Below are 16,411 nucleotides of genomic sequence, written 5' to 3' on the forward strand. Positions count from 1 at the left end.
AGGTATTGCATACTATAATGCAAGTATTTTTATCTTAACTCATGATTTTACAGATGGAATTGACCTAAATAATTAACTGTAATAAACTATTGTATTCATTAATATAAATTAAGAAGTAATTTATTGTAAATTAAGTTAATATAATGTAATAAATTATAATAATAATACTTTCTTGGCAAGCAAGCTTACTTAGTTTGGTTTGCTACTAGTTAAAAAACAAGAGTCTCTGGAAAACAGAGAAGGAAATGTCTATTTGAAAAAGGCATTGCTCTGCTCCCTGCTTATGCCTCTCTTCACAGCAGACACTTAAGTCAGCAGCCTCTATTTTAACCTACCTTTAATTGCTATTTTGTAAGCCTGAGTAACATTGTTTCAAGTAAAAGAAACAACGCAACTACCTGGAAGAGCAAGCCCAGGGCAACCATAACTAACACTGATATTAGAAGGTAATGGAGTGGTTAAGTTACTGCACTTAGCTAAGTCCGCTAGTTTAATAAATCATGGCAAAACAAACTCTTCAGGAAGCAGGATGATTTTTTTTGAAGTGTCACTAAGTGCATAATAGTCAGTTCTCCACAATCCAGGCCAGCAATGCTGCTACATGCTTTCCCTCCGTGTTGGAAGGTGTAAGTTTTGTATCATATTTTAAACTGGATGGGAAAAAAAATAAATTAATTTGCCACTTGACAGACCACTTTCAAGCTTTTTAGCTCATCCATAGTCTACTGACTGTAAGACATTAATTCTTGGACATACATTCTGTGATCACACAGACAGTTTTGCAAGAGCAAATACTTTACTGACATACTTTTAACCTCTTTCTTCTCTCTAATGTAGCAGGATTCTACAACTTTATTAATGAAGGTCCAAAGTAGATTGTCTCCTGTGTTCAGAGATGACAGTTCGTGCTTCAAAAATCATTGATTCTTAAAAGTTTTATATCCAATTCCTGCAGTTGTATGATTCAGTCATGACACAATCACTGCTAGTCTTCAAGATGAGCAGTGGCAGGCCACCAATTTGTGGAGAGTGACAGAAGGAACCAAAATCAGTGTGAAGGGGAAGTAAGCCAAGTAATTAGACAACTTGTGCTTCCTATCAGTCTTAAAAGCAGACAAAACACTTTGATTTGAAGTTCATATTAGGAAAACTACTACTGACAACACTGATTAGAAAGTCAATATGTAACTGTTATATGCCTCAATCTTAGTAACCAAAAAGGATATTGACATCTAAGTAGTAATTCAGAATTTAAAACAAACAAAAAACAAACCAAACCAAAAGGAGGCCACAAAATACTCAAAAGAGCCAAGTTACACACATTGGATATGTAAACAGCCAGAACTACGGTAAGCTGTGCTATGAGTCCATTTATCCATGAATTTGAGACAGGCGTGCCTAAACTTCTTCCATAATGAACACCATGGCAACTACAATCATAACAGTGTTTAATGAATCTGAGGTATTAACCTGGGTCACTCTTCAATATAAACACAGACCATTTCCTTTCTTAGACTTTGATAATACGTTCTTATCAAATACCCTGCTCTGAAATTATGCACACAGCACAAATTTATGAGATGAGAATAGTCAAGGTAGGACATCAGAGTGAAAACTTTCAGTAGAAGCAATGGTTGAAGGTAGACTTTCTAGCTTCATAATCTAATTTTCTCTCCAGAAAACTGTATCTGACCTGAACTTGATTAACTAACATTTAATTGTATGTCCTTGCTGTTTGATAAGAATATTTAAAATACTTAATAATAAATGATAATCAGCAATAGTTGCTACATTAATAGACTTAAATAGTGATTAATAGTAATAATACCACCAATACCAGTTAGGTATTGGTAGTAAGCATTCCACAAATATACCCATTCCTTTTGGAAATGCAGATACGTATTTGTAGAGGACTAAATTGTATTATAGTACTTGAAACAAGGTTGAGTCTATGCAATGAAGGAGCAGAGAAGATGAAAAGAAATTCAAAGAGTGAAAAGGTGATCTATCTTCCAAAGAAAACAGGATGTCAAGGCAGGATGTTGTTCCCCATAAAAGCAGGTTAAGCTTTATAAAAACCTGCCCTACAGATAAACAGACCATGCCCAAGAACAGACAACTACACTGCTGCCTTTTATGCTGATTTCAACTTCATATTTAACCTTGTGTCACCATCACCCAAAGTCTCATAGAAAGCCTAAGTGTGACAGAAAACTAGGATGTTTATTCACAGCAAAGCCTCATCCCCCACTTTTCCTCCTTCAATTAATTTCATACATATGGGCAAAACAAAACAAAAAAAATCCAGATAAATTTAATTCTTCAAGCATCTAGCCTTGAACTATTTTTACTGCAATGGCTTTTTCACCTGTTTCCTCTCCGAAGTCACAGCAAGATATTACCACTTAAAAATATAATTTTCATCCACTATTATTAGAGACACACGTCCCCTGTGATTTAACAAATTTATCTCATCTTTTTCCATATAAAGCACAGGATACACACAGGTGCAACTGAGGACAGAATATCCCCTTCAACCTCAATAGTCAGGAGACTTAAAAGGCCACTTGCCCTTTCTGTCTCTGCACCTAACAATAACTATGCTTTTACTGACAAAACATGAGATGCAGAAAAAGGTGATGTATGATTCATCCAAGGTGCCCTTCAGCTGTCTAGGGACTAAAAGATGTTTTTATCCTTATTCAGTCCTGGAAAAGCCTTTTCCTCCAGCAGCTGAGAGAGAGATGGACAAGAACAGCAACTATGAATGCTTCCTTCCCCAACCAACATGACACCAATCATAAGTATCCAACAGCCTGTGGTTTCCAGGTGTATCAAACACCTGCCTTCTCCTTAACCCTAAATGCATTAAACAGTCAAATTTCCCTGAAAGGCAGCTTTTACTGTTAAGCTATTTTTAAAATACACTCTAGTCAAAGCATGAATTTCAACCAAGCATCTCACAAAACTGCAGTTCCACTGATGGCAAAACAACCATTAATGAATTTGTGTCATCTTTCACCATTAAGACAATGGCTTTTTTTTCAATTACTAGATTTTGTAATTCAATCCACAAGGCTCTCCAACTCTATCTTCCCAAGTCTCTTCCCCCATTCCCCAGATAGTAGGAGAGAGTGTGTGAGTGGTATGAGTAGGAGAGAGTGAAGAGAACGTGTGTAGTATTTATCTGCATGTTGGGTTAAAACCATAACATAAATACTAAATTAGGAAAAATAGTTTGGCAATAAAAGAAACTGGTCTACCTTAATAAATACCAGGAGTCTGACCTCTATAATCTTTTAGTTCTTGCTCACTTAGGGTAAGAGATTATGACCTAGCAAAGTTCATTTTTACATCTTAACTGGATTAATACAAGTTCAGAGGAAAAGAAAGGAAAAAAAAAAGGTTCTGAAAGAAAGTCCGATTAAAGTTTACGCAAGTGACATCTCACAGACCTCTGCATGATGGCACAAACCAGCTAGACCCTATAGTTCAGCATATGTAAAAAATATTACTAGAAAAATATCAAGGTTATTACTCTTTAATTTTATCTGGCCACATCAGAGTACAGTAGTATTACTCTAAGAAGCAGGATCAGTGGTGGACATTAAATTGTCAGGTAATGTTACACTTTGTCACCTAGTAGACATAGTAATCTTAAGCAAGATTCAAGTTCACTGTATTTATTAATTGCTCTGCTCTAACAAGGATCTAGGAGAGAAAACAAAACACCACCTAGAGAAAAAAGAAAAACAAACCCAAAACAGGCTCTTAGGTACACATTCAGATGGAATGTTTCTTAATAGGCTACTCCAGGAAGTTCCTATCACTTTGCCAATACTGGGATCTCAGGATTCAAGACTACCTCTTAACAATTAGTAAGACTCTCTGAAAACAGAAGGATGGAAGACCCTCCAGTGACCTTAGAGAAAGCAAAACATTTTACAGAAGCACTTTTATTCTAAATCACTTCCAAACTTGCAGGACTTCACCAGGCAGGCTCCCCAGCAACCTCACACTAAAAAGCAACAACTCTGGAAACCTGCATTCAGAACAGTTAGGTTCCACACACCACCAATCACTCAAGAAAGGCACTGGACTCAGGGCCCTTCAGCTGAGGTAGCTGGCACTCACAGAAGGGCACTACAAGCTACAACACAGTCAGAACAGGACTTGGATTCAGCTAGGCCTGTGGTGAAGTGAAACTTCAAAGACTGCAAGAACTTCAAAGACCTGTGCATAGCAACTGTAAGTCAGCAATGTGAGAACTGGTGAGCTAATGAAAAACACAAAACAAAGGAATAACTAAAATACAGTTTGTTGAAACCGCCATATAAGTTCAGCAATGATTGTGTTGGAAGTATTTACTAAATCAGTGAAATCCACAGAACTGCTTTTGCAATAAGTATCTACTCCCACTAGTACTTCTGGGTGCAGACCTTGAGTACTGTACATTCAACAATAGTATTTTGAAAATATGACAAATAACGATGGAAACAAAACACCACAAAAAAAGAGCTAATCAGTACTTTGGGCTTTGCACACTTCATAGTATTCTTAAAGAGTATAAAAACCTACTTGAAAGAGCTTACTGTACACTTGTTAGTAGCTTACTCTGCAAACAGATCTCAAAAAAACCCAAACCAAAACAAAAAAACCAGAAGATACCTCTATAACTTCTTGCAGTAATGGTAAAGATTTAGAGGACAGTTAGGTAACAGTTAAGGCCAGCAGTAACTACAGGTAATGACAACAATTTCTATATACTTCAGCATTTTGTGGAACCTTTTTCAATAAAGGTTTTAAATAAGCAAGTCAAACATGACCTTACGCAGCATATTTTAAGGCAGTTCTACAACATACATTACAGGAAAGAAACAAAGTTTTTCTGGATTTGTAGAACCATTCCTCAACAACCTAAGAGGCAAATCAATTTACCTCCTGAATTCCACATGCCATCAGTGAATTTAGTTTACAACAGAAAGTTAGCTGCTTTCAACATATGGTGCTTGCAGTTAAGTGGGAACTCAATTATTTCACCACTGTTTGAAATGTAAGTGATGAGCCTGGTTTGTGTCCAAAATCAACTGTTCACAGGTAATAAAAATCAGATAACTTTACTGTTTCAAGAAACACAACACTCACTCATGTCCCAGACATATAGATGAAGCAGTGCATATTTATACAAGGAAGGTCATATTCTGTATTCCTTAAAGTCACATGGCATGCTGACACTTATGCATTATCTGGATAGCAAAGGGGGTGAATCTTGATACACAGAAAGTACTCATTTCTTGACCAGTTCCAAGAAATATCAATATTGACCTTCCAATCATAAAACCACCCAATAGTAAGAGAAGGAAAATGTGAAAACCAAAAATACTCTCAATACCTGGTATGAGAAATAAGCTATCTAACCATAAAAAAGGAAATAACTTCCTGTAATAATTATTACCTCTCTTGCTTCACCTTAAGTGAACAGCTTTCAAAAGATGTTTTTTAAACCATATTATTGCATTGTCATCTACAAAACATATTCTTAAGCCATATCATCTGTCCTAACCTGTCTACCCTAAGGGGTTATTCATTGGTAAAGGTTCAGGCTGCAAAGGCTGGGTTATCTTCCAGCAGAGCAATTATAACCTTGGTGTGATAGCCAGATGTGGCCACCCTAGTCCTGCTCAAGTGTTTTCAGTGGGTATACATGATACCAAAGCCATGGCCACAGAATAATGGTTGAAAATGGGACACAAGACCAAAGTACCCACTGGGATCCAGCAGGATGAGAATTAAACCAGTGTAACATTACCATTACCAATACATATATAGGTTTATTAGCATCTAGACAGATAGTCATTAATAATGGCTACGTTAGATCTAATTTTATTTAGATATTCCTGCATAAGGATATATAAAAACCTAACAGTAGAAAGAATTATAACAATACAGAAAACACTCAAGATTGCCATTATGGCAACTGGCAATGTCATAAAGCCAAGCATCTCTGATCAGGAGAGTATCACTGCAGTAATGAGAGCCACAACTACCTATGCCCTAAAATCACCTTTTATAGAGAAAGGCTGCTTTACCTATGCACAATTACTTCCAATTGTGATCCAAAGTCAAACTATAAAGGCCGACTGCTTTTTCACCAAGAGCACTTGATTTCCTCTTTTGGAGTCAGACACCCTCTGTGATGCATGCTTGCAGTTTGAGTCAGTGATGTTTACATGTTTTTATGGTGCACAGGCCAGTGTGCATCCTGTTGGTGCACACCACAGGGTCAAGAACTGCTAACAGGGGAAAGGAAGAGTGGTCAGTCACCACACCATGGAGTTAAGTCTGATCTTTCTAATACCTGGGGAATGGAAGGAAAGGAGGCAAGGAAAACCAAAATGAAAGAATGACAAGTTTACAGCAACAGGCTAAATTTAGAAAAGTCTTTTTCAACAAAAAAATTGAATCTTACTGAAAATCATTAATTCATCAAGCATTAAGCAAATAATCCATTACATTATAAGAAACATTGAAACAGCTATTGCATCAGCTAGATGTTTACAGATCTGAACATGTCAAAGAGTGCAGCTTGGCAACAGATAGCAGAAGACAGGGTAAGAAGTCAAATGGAAGAATACTACTCAGATCAAAAACATATACAAAAAGTATCAAAGTACAAATTCAACTGTAAGTATTTACTACTATTGGTACTTTGAATTTTACTTAGTAATTACTAAAGTGTTTAAAATTACACTGAATCATTAGTGACTTGATTAAAGATTGATAAGTTCTTATAAAAAAAAAATTACTCAATTCCTAACATCTGGGAGTGACCTGAGCACCAAGAATGCATTTTTTGCAGTCTTCTTTCTCAGTCTCACCTCCCATTGTGAGAAAGTGAACAGTTCCAGAAAAGAAAATTTTACTAGTACCTGTTTGTTTGTTTTTTTTTAATTTGGTTAAACAGTCTAGCAGCATCCACAATGACAAAAAATATGGAGGTACCACTTAGTGGTACCAAAGCCACAAAAAGTGGCAAATCCTTCAACTAGATCAGCTTCTAATGGAATACTAAGAATCACAATACTGATTTTTGACCAAGTAATAAACATAACTGAAAAAGAAAGGAATACCTTGTAAATGTCATAGAAAGAAGCAAAATTGCAAGAAGGTACAATAAACTAGATGCTATAAACAAGAAATTTCAGGAAGCGGATGATAGAAAGATGTATTTACATAGAAAAATTCACTTCCAGCAACTAAATTGCAACATAGAATTAAGAAACATGACTCTTCCTAAGTGATTCATTATTTAAACAGATCTGTTATAGATGACCCGTTTATTTTAATTTGCACTTAGCCAAAGGATCAGCTAAGCATCCAAAGGCCTGTTCTGAGGGAAGAGAACCCTCATATTTCATAGCTGTTTCACACTTTCAGTAAGAGGGCTGTAATTTAAAAATTTGTTGGCTATCATAATGAATGACTAATTAGCTACAACTGGTAAAAACTGTTCCAGAAACCTTACCAATCTTGCCTTCAGACTGCTGAATGAAAAAAAACAAAAACAAAACCAAAAATAAGGTAACTGACTGCTACAGGAATCTACCAGTAGTTGCTTGAACTCTTCCATCTAGAAGTGGTACAGCTGGTTCAGGAGGCATGACGTAGATACACATTCCAAAATGATCTTATAACTCGGGATGACTCCCTTCGAAATTTACCTTATTGTAAGCTCATTATTATAATTATTTTCTCCTCATCTCTGGTTAATCAACACTTGTTAAAAGAGATGGGGAAAGTAGCAGAAAAAGGTATTAATATGTGATCCTCAGAAATAAATACTATGCTTCAGTGCTAGAACTCTCTCAGTTAAAGCTGGATGATTTTTGCTATGTGAGTGTTTCTCCACTAGAAGCTTCCACAGCAAAGCAGACAAAGACGACAGGGAGAACATTTGTTACTTCAGGGCAGTGTTCATATAGTAACAGCAGCTACAGCAATCCATATGAATACGACTAAATAAAGACTGTGTCTTTCCATATAATCCTTGAAAAAGGAAACATTTAGTATGAGATATAGTAACACTTCTAAAAAGCAGCACAAAGCATTGCATCTTTGCACCTTCTGAATTCATTCAAAGTTACAACCTATATATAAATCTATTCCACTGGACAGATCACTGTAGATATGCCCAACAAACTACCATAAAATGCTTTTTTTGTTTTACGTCATAAGCATGCAACAAAATAAGCCATATTCATCGAAGCCAGAAGAGGGTGCTCTGAATAACTGAGGCGGGGGGGTACTGAAGCAAACATTCGTCTTGCGTTAGGAGGTCAGAAGCACACTCCCTTGTTTCACTTTGGGAGCTCACGAGTTCTGATGCCAAGCCTTTTTTACAAAAACCAAATCTGAGCAGCTTTTATTTTCAGCAAAAAGGAAATGCTTCCATTTGTGCTATTGTCATCATAAGGGCAAATCAATCTGTGACAGAAAGCTAGCAACACAAAGACCTGACAAGTGTTAATTCCAGTTTTTTATCTCATGATGTGCGAGCAGTTTAAGATCCTGACAAGGAGGTACAGGGAATACAAAGAAATCCAAAAAGCCTGTACTACGGTTTTCACCTACACAATGCCTATTCTGACATGGTTTCAGATTTTTTTAATGTGACTGTGCTGAATTTATACTTTATACCGAACTAAGTCCTAAAATTAAAGAAACGGCCCTAGATCATTCTGCAAGTGTAATTCAGTATTCAATCTCTGCTAACACTCTGGTGCATCAGCCTCCCCCCACCCAAAAAAAGATCCGCACATTCCAATCAAGCTTTTCTCAGCGGGGCTTACCCAGTTCCCCCCTCCTTGCCTCCCTGCCTCCCTCGCCCCAGGCCTTGCCAGGTTTCCCAAATCCCCTCTGATTTTAGGTTTCATTTTGTTTTAAACAGCAAAACGAAAGGAGAAAGCTTCCAAAGCGAGGATCCTTACCCTTCAAATCCCGCCATGCGCGCAATAAGAATGGTGAACTGTTTTTTCCTCTCTTTTTTTGTTGTTGCTTTGGGGTTTTTTTTGTTTGGTTTGGTTTTGGGTTTTGGTTTGGTTTTGGGTTTTTTTGGATGGGAAATGACGGAAGAGGTTGAAGAAACAAAAGCCTAAACGGAGGAGAGGCTAAGCAACGGAGACAGAGGGAGATGGCGGAGACCCTGGTGAAGGAGCAGGGCGAGCGTCAGCCATGTTGTGTGTGTGTGTGTGTTGGTCCAGTATTTACAAACCTGCAGCTGCAGCAGCGCTTGGAGTCTGGGAGAGCGGGGAACGGAGGGAGGGAGAAAGACGAGGAGGGAGAAGAGGCAGGCACGGAGAGAGGGAAGGAAGGGAGGGATGAAGGAAGGAAGAAAGGAAGAGACAGAGGGAGGAAGGGATGGACGGAGGGAGGGGAGGAGGGAGGGGAAAGCGGCGGCAGCAACAGACAAAGGATCCCGGCGCAGCCCGAGCGGAGACCGCACACAGGCGCGCGCACACACACGCGCGCGCGGACTGCCTCACGCCGCGGCAGCGCTGCCCGAGACCCTGCGTCTGCCGGACCGGGCAGCGGCCCCCGCAATCCCCGCGCCACCGGCCCCGCCGCCACCACACTGACGCCTTCCCTCGTCCCGCTGTCCAGCGGCTGGGGAAGGAGGGCCGAGGCACACGCTTCCCCACCACCACCACCACACCTCCGCCTTTCCCGGCGTGTACTATCGATGGGGGGAGGGCTTACTTGCCGGCGGCCCCTCAGCGGGCCCCAGCGCACATACAATAGCTCCGCAGTGGGGAGAGAAGGGGGGGACTCCGACCCCTCCCCTCTGTCAGGATAGAGGGTGGATGCCGACAGGGATCCCCCGTGCCAGGGGAGGGCGGGAGCCCCCAGATCCCAGAAGTGTGGGGGTTGCCAGGCAGCCGAAGCACTGCAGGCTCCGCTGCAGCTCGCCTCCCGTGGCTTCCCGGCAAGCCACTCAGGCAGGAGGCAGGGGCGGGACGACAGGGACGCTACACCAGGGTGGAGGGGGTGGCGCAGGCCAGACACGCCGCGAGTGGATACATAATGTCAGCCCCGGGGGAGGGGGAAAGGCTGGGCTGGGAGCGGCGGCTCCGGACCCGACTCCCCCCACAGCGACTCCCTCTGGCTCTGCCCGGTATTGGGCCGGGCCAGGCCAAGGGCGGCGCAACGCGCTGCGCTCTTCCCCTCCCCCCCCTCGCCTCCGCTACTTGCTCACCTGCCGGCGGGACAGGGGCCCGGGGGTGCCAGGCAGGCGGGCGAGCGGCCGGCCGGCCCGAGGGGGCCAGCGCTGCAGCCGCTGCCGCAGCCCCCTGCTTCGCCGGGCCACTCAGCTCCTCCGCAGCAGCGGCGGGAACGGCCGCTCCCCTTGTCTCGTTTGCCCCCCTCCGCCGCCACTGCCTCCTGCTCGCCTCTGCCACATTTGGATCCCCCTCTCCCTACGCGAGCTCCGCCGCCAGGATAGAGGCCTCCTCACCTTCCTGCCAAATAATGAGCCACCGCATCAAGCCGTTCAAAACACGGGGCCCGGCCCCGCCCTCCTCTTCCGCCCGGCCCCCTCCGCCAGCGCGCGGGCGCACTGCGCCTCCCGAACTGCGACAGGAGAGGAGGACGCACTCCCCCGCCCCGCCCGCCGACGCCGATTCTAGGGCGCCTGCGCCGTCACAGCCGCCGCCGGCAGCTGACGCTTGCGGTTCCCCTGATGCCGCCGCCACCGGGCTGCTACTCACCCTAAGGGCCGTCCCGCGCGCCGCTCCGGAGCCTTCTGGCGGGCGGACAGACGAGCGAGGGAGCGAGCGAGCGAGCGAACGGACGAACGGACGAGTGCCGTGCTGCTTGGGAACACGGCCTACCTGGCCCTGGGGCGGCGGGCGGCTCTCGCGCCGCCCCGCCCGCTCACGCTCCGCAACGCGCCCAGCGCCGCCTCACGGGCGGGCCGCAGCGGCGGGGCCGCGCACCACCGGCGCCTCCTCCCCGGGCGGGACTCGGGGTCCGGCGCCATGGTGGGTGGTGTGCGTTTCCCAGTGGGTTTCAGTGTTGTCCCCGGTCCTCTTCCGACCCGCGGGTACTGTTAAAGTGATCTGAGACAGTGGGGGTGGTCGTATTTCTACAGAGAAGCCAAGTAGCGTACAGGCTCTCAAAGCCATCTAGCATTTCACCCGATATGTAAGTAGGAGGCTCTCGATCGTGGTAATCGAAAGAAAAGCAAAAGATCGCACTTTGCACTAAACCTGTCTTACTGTCGCAAGGGAGAGAGGCGGACACTGAGATGAGGGAGCAGTTCCTTTGAAACCTAAAAGGATTCCTGTAAATTCTTGTGTTCTTGTCCCCTGTGGAAAAGCGAAGCAGAAAAGGGGGTTGGGGATCACTGAAAAAAATTTTATCTTAACAAAAGCACTGATTACGTGCTCTCTTCGTAGTCCTGTTGAACTGGGTACTCCCAGATTTTGGCTTCCAGTGGGCTGAGAGACAATGGCTGAGAGGGAAGCTTATGGAAAACCTGCAAGTATTTAGAACTGTTGTGCAGCAATCACTGCCCCACAGATAGATGTCATCTTCAGAGCCAGCAGTGCTAAATCTGCAGAAACCTAGAGGAGAAGCAGGAAGAAGATTAACTGTCATGGAAAAGCTTTTTTAGTTAATGAAAATAACGTGAGTAAATTTAGTAATGCGGATCAGAACTTTTCAGAGGAAGCTCTGCTTAAGACCACAATCGTAGGAGAGAATAAAGTAAAAACTATCTGTAGACATTGATACAGTGCTACCAAATCCTACATCAGCAGTTTGGTACATCATCCAATCAAAGGGCCATTCACACCTTAAGACTGACAGCAAAATGAGTAACAGTAGAATTCTGCACTCCTCTGTTAAGTAATTTGTTTAACAGTGAAAATGTGTGAACAGCTGTGGCCTGATCTGCCTCAACGAATCAAATGGGAACTTCTTCAAAGTAAAGCTTGGCAAACATAGTACCATAACATGGTATGGCTTTTCTATTACATTGTCATGATTTTAGCCACTAACTGCATGACTCTGTTACCCGCCCACTACCTTCCCAGAGGAACATAGGAAGGGAAAGGAGAGACAGACTTTAAGGAATAGAGAAGGTTTAACGGAGTATGCAAGGACGTAGTAATAATTATGGTGACTGTGAATTACAAATATGTAAATATGGAGCCTGCGCTGCTCCTTAGTTGGTAGCTCCTTTCTGACCAGAAAAGTCCCACAGTGGGCCTGGCAGCAGATGGATGTGCCTGAGTCCAGGGTCTCTGTGACAGTCCAAAGGAGTCTTGGAGCAGCTGCACTGGTCCTTGGGGAGGCAGAAGAAGGTGACCTATCTTCATGAATTATGTTCTTTGTTGGAAAAAAATCCCTAGCAGCACAGGTAAAGATGGCAAACAAACAAAAGCAAACCTGGCCATTCCACCAGCCTGAGAGGCCAGAAAAGGATTTTCAGTGGACATTTTATACTGAGCACCATGGGAAGAACAGAATACTGTGATTGTTCCTTTTTGGGTCATCTGGCCCAACTTTTCATAGTTTCCTCCCTCACACACATGTAACTGTCACATCACCAGGCTGGCATCCTAGGTGAGCTCAGGTTAGTATGGCCACAGGCATACTGCTCCTTTCAAACCAGGACAATCCACACCCGATTCCTTACCATGTTTAACTATAGACAATATAGTTATAATACAAAAATTTACATTATTACACAGTTGTACAATTTGAGATGTAGCTTTCTCAGCCAAATTTCCCTGTAGTACACACGGAACCTTATCCTGCTGTGTTGACATGGAAGTCGCGGACACTGCACACGACCAATATGATCAAGCAAATGCGACTTCATTGCCAAGATAGTTAAGTTTATATATTCTTTCTGGCTCTTGCTCATATGTAATCTACTTGTTGATTGGTTAGTATATGCTATCCAGCGCCTAAAGCAATAATTCCATTGGATAAGGTCTTCTGATAATACAAAGATTCTCCCTGCCAATATTCTATCTTAAATGCTGCTTTCAGTCACGTATACTCAACTTTATTCTGCTTTTTTGTGCTTGCTTCATCAGACTTTAACAACTTTGTTCCTTCATTACATCCTTGAGGCCTGCTGTGCTTGTAACATCCTTGAGGTTTGCTACTTGCACAGGCCTCTCATTCACAAATTAATAGTCCCATTGTTTCTGGATTGTTCATTACGTGTCCATTGCTTTCTAAATATCCCACACTGTTGCATCACCCACCATGTGTGTCACAGAACTGCAGAATAATTTTGGTCAGAAAAGTCCTTAGAGATCATTGAGTCCAACCATTAATCTGGCTTTACCAACTATTACATCTAACTGTACCAAGTTCAGTGCTAAACCATGTTCCTAAACACCCCATCTACATGGTCTTAATCACCTCCAGGGATGGTGGTTCAACCTCTTCCCTGGGCAGCCTGTCCCAGTGTTTAATAACCCTTTCTGTAAAGAAGTTTCCTCTGATACCTAAGCGTCCTGTGGCACACCTTTGAGACCATTTCCTCTTGTCCTGTTGCTTTTCACTAGTGAGAAGAGGCTGACCCCCATCTCCCTTAGACCTTTTAGGTAGTTGTAGAGAGCCAGCCTCCTTTTCTCCAGATTGAACGATCCAAGTCCTGCAGACACCCCTCATAAAGCTTATTCTCCAGACCCTTCACCAGCTTTGTTGTCCATGACTCCCCTCCAGCACCTCCACAGTGGGAGGCTTAAAACAACACAGCATTCGCGTTGTGGCCTCACTAGTGACAACTGCAGGGGGACAATCACTTCACTACTCCTGCTGTTACTATTTTAAGTTACCTCTTGAAACACAAGGAGGCAATGCTGAGGAAGGAGACATTGTTTTTTACAGGTTTGTGCAAAACTGGGTGCTTAGTGGAGTCACACAGGTCAAGCAAACTTTCCTTATGAAACAAGGCTTGTTTTATACACAAAAAAATGCAAATTTAGCTTATCTACTAAATACACCAATATTATCATCTCAATACTTGTCTGGCAAGTTCTTTTGTGAGAAGGGTGTCCTTCTCAGTAAGCTTAACTACTCATTGTTATTGGTTACTTGTGACACCCATTTCCTGTGGCCACAGGCATACACATCAAGATAAGCTGATCAAGCACCCCCTTCCATTGATCATGCTGGCTTGTCTTTTTTGGCATCATTTCCTCCCTTAAAGATTTGTTTAAGAATATCCTTTAAGTAAGTCTACTTCTCTCATCAAGTACATCAAGTTACTCACCCAAATGCTGAGCAACACTTACAGCTCAATTCTAGAAATAGACATAAACAAAGAAAAGCTAGCAAGATTATTATCAATAACATCAACAAATTCTTGAGCCAAAGACTCAGGGAACCAGGAAATTAACCATATCCGAACCTACTCCTAGAGGTGCATCATCCTTGAATTTCTTGTAGGATTTTAGTCTGTAGCCAAATTTCATTTAAATTTGGATCAATTCTCCCATTCTTACCTGTGTATACACAACAGCTGATATTAATCTCCATGCATAGGCCTCTTTGAGAAGCCATCCTATTTTGTGTAGCTGTTTTTGCAGCTTTTTCTACCTCTTCTTGTAAAGCAAAGACCACATCAGAAGTTCTGTTTCAAACTCATTCTAAAAATGAAGAAATTTTCATGATGACCTTTTCTAATTCACTTACTCCAAGCCAGGGAATAAACCGCCTTATGAAAGGAGTGAAAATGTGTGTGTCTTTTAAACCCTTTGAAGGTCTTTAACAACCCTTTTAAAAGGTTATCTGAACCATGGACTCTGATCCTCATCATTTTATCTTTTTATTACTGTGATATTTGGAGGCATTGCTCTGTATGTACATGTTCCTGACTAATTCACAAGTAGAGCCTTTACTACTTTGTTTTCACATAACCAATACCATTCACCACCTTTTGGAACATTCTGATAGCCATCCTGCTGGTGGGTTTTTTTGTTTGTTTTTATTTTGTTTTGTTTTTCTTTTTTCTTTTTTCTCTCGTTTCTTTTGTTTCTTTGTACTGCATTGACCAATCACACTACAGATAATGGCTGAAAGATGGGGATCCCAGGTATCTCCATTTTGAAAGTAATTTACTCCAGGATGTTTTAAAAGAAATTGGCATCCCTACTAAGGGTCCTACATTATTACTATGTTTTGGAAAATAGTCACACACCCAGCAATTTGTTTAATTATCTATTTTTCTATCTTTTCCAGTGATTTCCAAGTAAAGATTGTGATTCCAGGAATCAAAAAATCCCTTCTGATTCCCTTGCTTTCCAGTTGTGCTGAAAATCGATGCTTCAATTGTACTTAAATGTCCCTTATGACTAGTAATTACTGCATGTGCAGCTTCTCTAATAAAAATCTCAGTTATGTGTGTGGATTGCCTTATTGCACATTGGCTTATGGACTTCGCTTTTGTGACAATTTCAGAAAAAACTTAGTAGCTGATTTGGCTCATTTTATACTCAAAAAAAGCAAATTTAGCTTATCTTCCAAGTACACCAATATTACCATCTCAGAACTTGCCTGGCAAGTTCTTTTGTGAGAAGGGTGTCCTGGTAAGCTTAACTACTCATTGTTATCTGCTACTGGTGATACCCGTCTCCTGTGGCTACAGGCATTCATATCAAGATAAGCTCATCACGCACCCCCTTCCATTGATCATGCTGGCCTCTTTTTTGGCATCGCTTCCACCCACACTGTTTCAGATACACACCAGGATGCCATTGGCCTTCTTGGCCGCTGGTCCCACTGTCAGCTCATATTCAGCTGCCTGTCGGTCAACCTCCATATATTCTTCTACACCTAGCACCTTTCCAGACACTCTTTCCCAAGCCTATAGGATTGCATGGGGTTGTTGTGGCCCCGGTGCAGAACCAGACACTTCAGCTTGTTAAACTCTGGACAAACTGGCCTCTGCCCACTGATCCAGACTGTCCAGGGCCTTGAGCAGAGACAGCCATGTGGAATGGGTTTGCCTTTCCCAAGGGATGAAGAAATCCACGCAGCCTTTCTCAACAGGTTCCTTTCATGTACAACGGGGACTTTATCCCCTTCTACTTTATGTAACAAATGTGAGTGGGCAAGGCTAGCGTAATTCATCAGTCCCCTGGTATTGACTAGCCAGGTGGCTTGCACTAAAGTTTTGTCCCAATCTTTGAAAGTTCAACCTCCCATTGCTTCAAGGGTAGATTTTAGCAAGCGGTTATGACTTCCTGGAATCTGGTGCATGATAAGGGATATGATAGACCACTCCATACCATGCTGTTTGGCCCAATAAGCTACTAAGTTGTTACTGAAATTGTCACAAAAGCGAAGTCCATAAGCTAATCCACACACATAACTGATATTTTTATTAGAG

At 42.4% G+C, this 16,411-nt stretch overlaps 1 protein-coding gene across 5 annotated transcripts in view; it reads right to left on the reverse strand.

The window, feature by feature from the left end:
- Positions 1-10,852, reverse strand: part of SPIN1 (spindlin 1) — a 54,716-nt gene extending 43,864 nt beyond the window's left edge. Inside the window, exon 1 of one of the 5 annotated variants that reach the window (XM_030466946.1) lies at positions 10,764-10,852. The gene's annotated coding sequence lies outside the window, so the exon portion shown is untranslated. Of the gene's footprint in view, positions 1-8,987; positions 9,339-9,756; positions 9,928-10,252; positions 10,580-10,763 lie in introns of those variants that run through there. The other 4 variants (XM_030466945.1, XM_030466947.1, XM_030466948.1 and 1 more) reach the window with 4 other exon arrangements.
- Between the last annotated feature and the right edge of the window lie 5,559 nt (positions 10,853-16,411).

The sequence above is a fragment of the Calypte anna genome, chromosome Z (assembly GCF_003957555.1).
Source record: "Calypte anna isolate BGI_N300 chromosome Z, bCalAnn1_v1.p, whole genome shotgun sequence".
Taxonomy (NCBI): domain Eukaryota; kingdom Metazoa; phylum Chordata; class Aves; order Apodiformes; family Trochilidae; genus Calypte; species Calypte anna.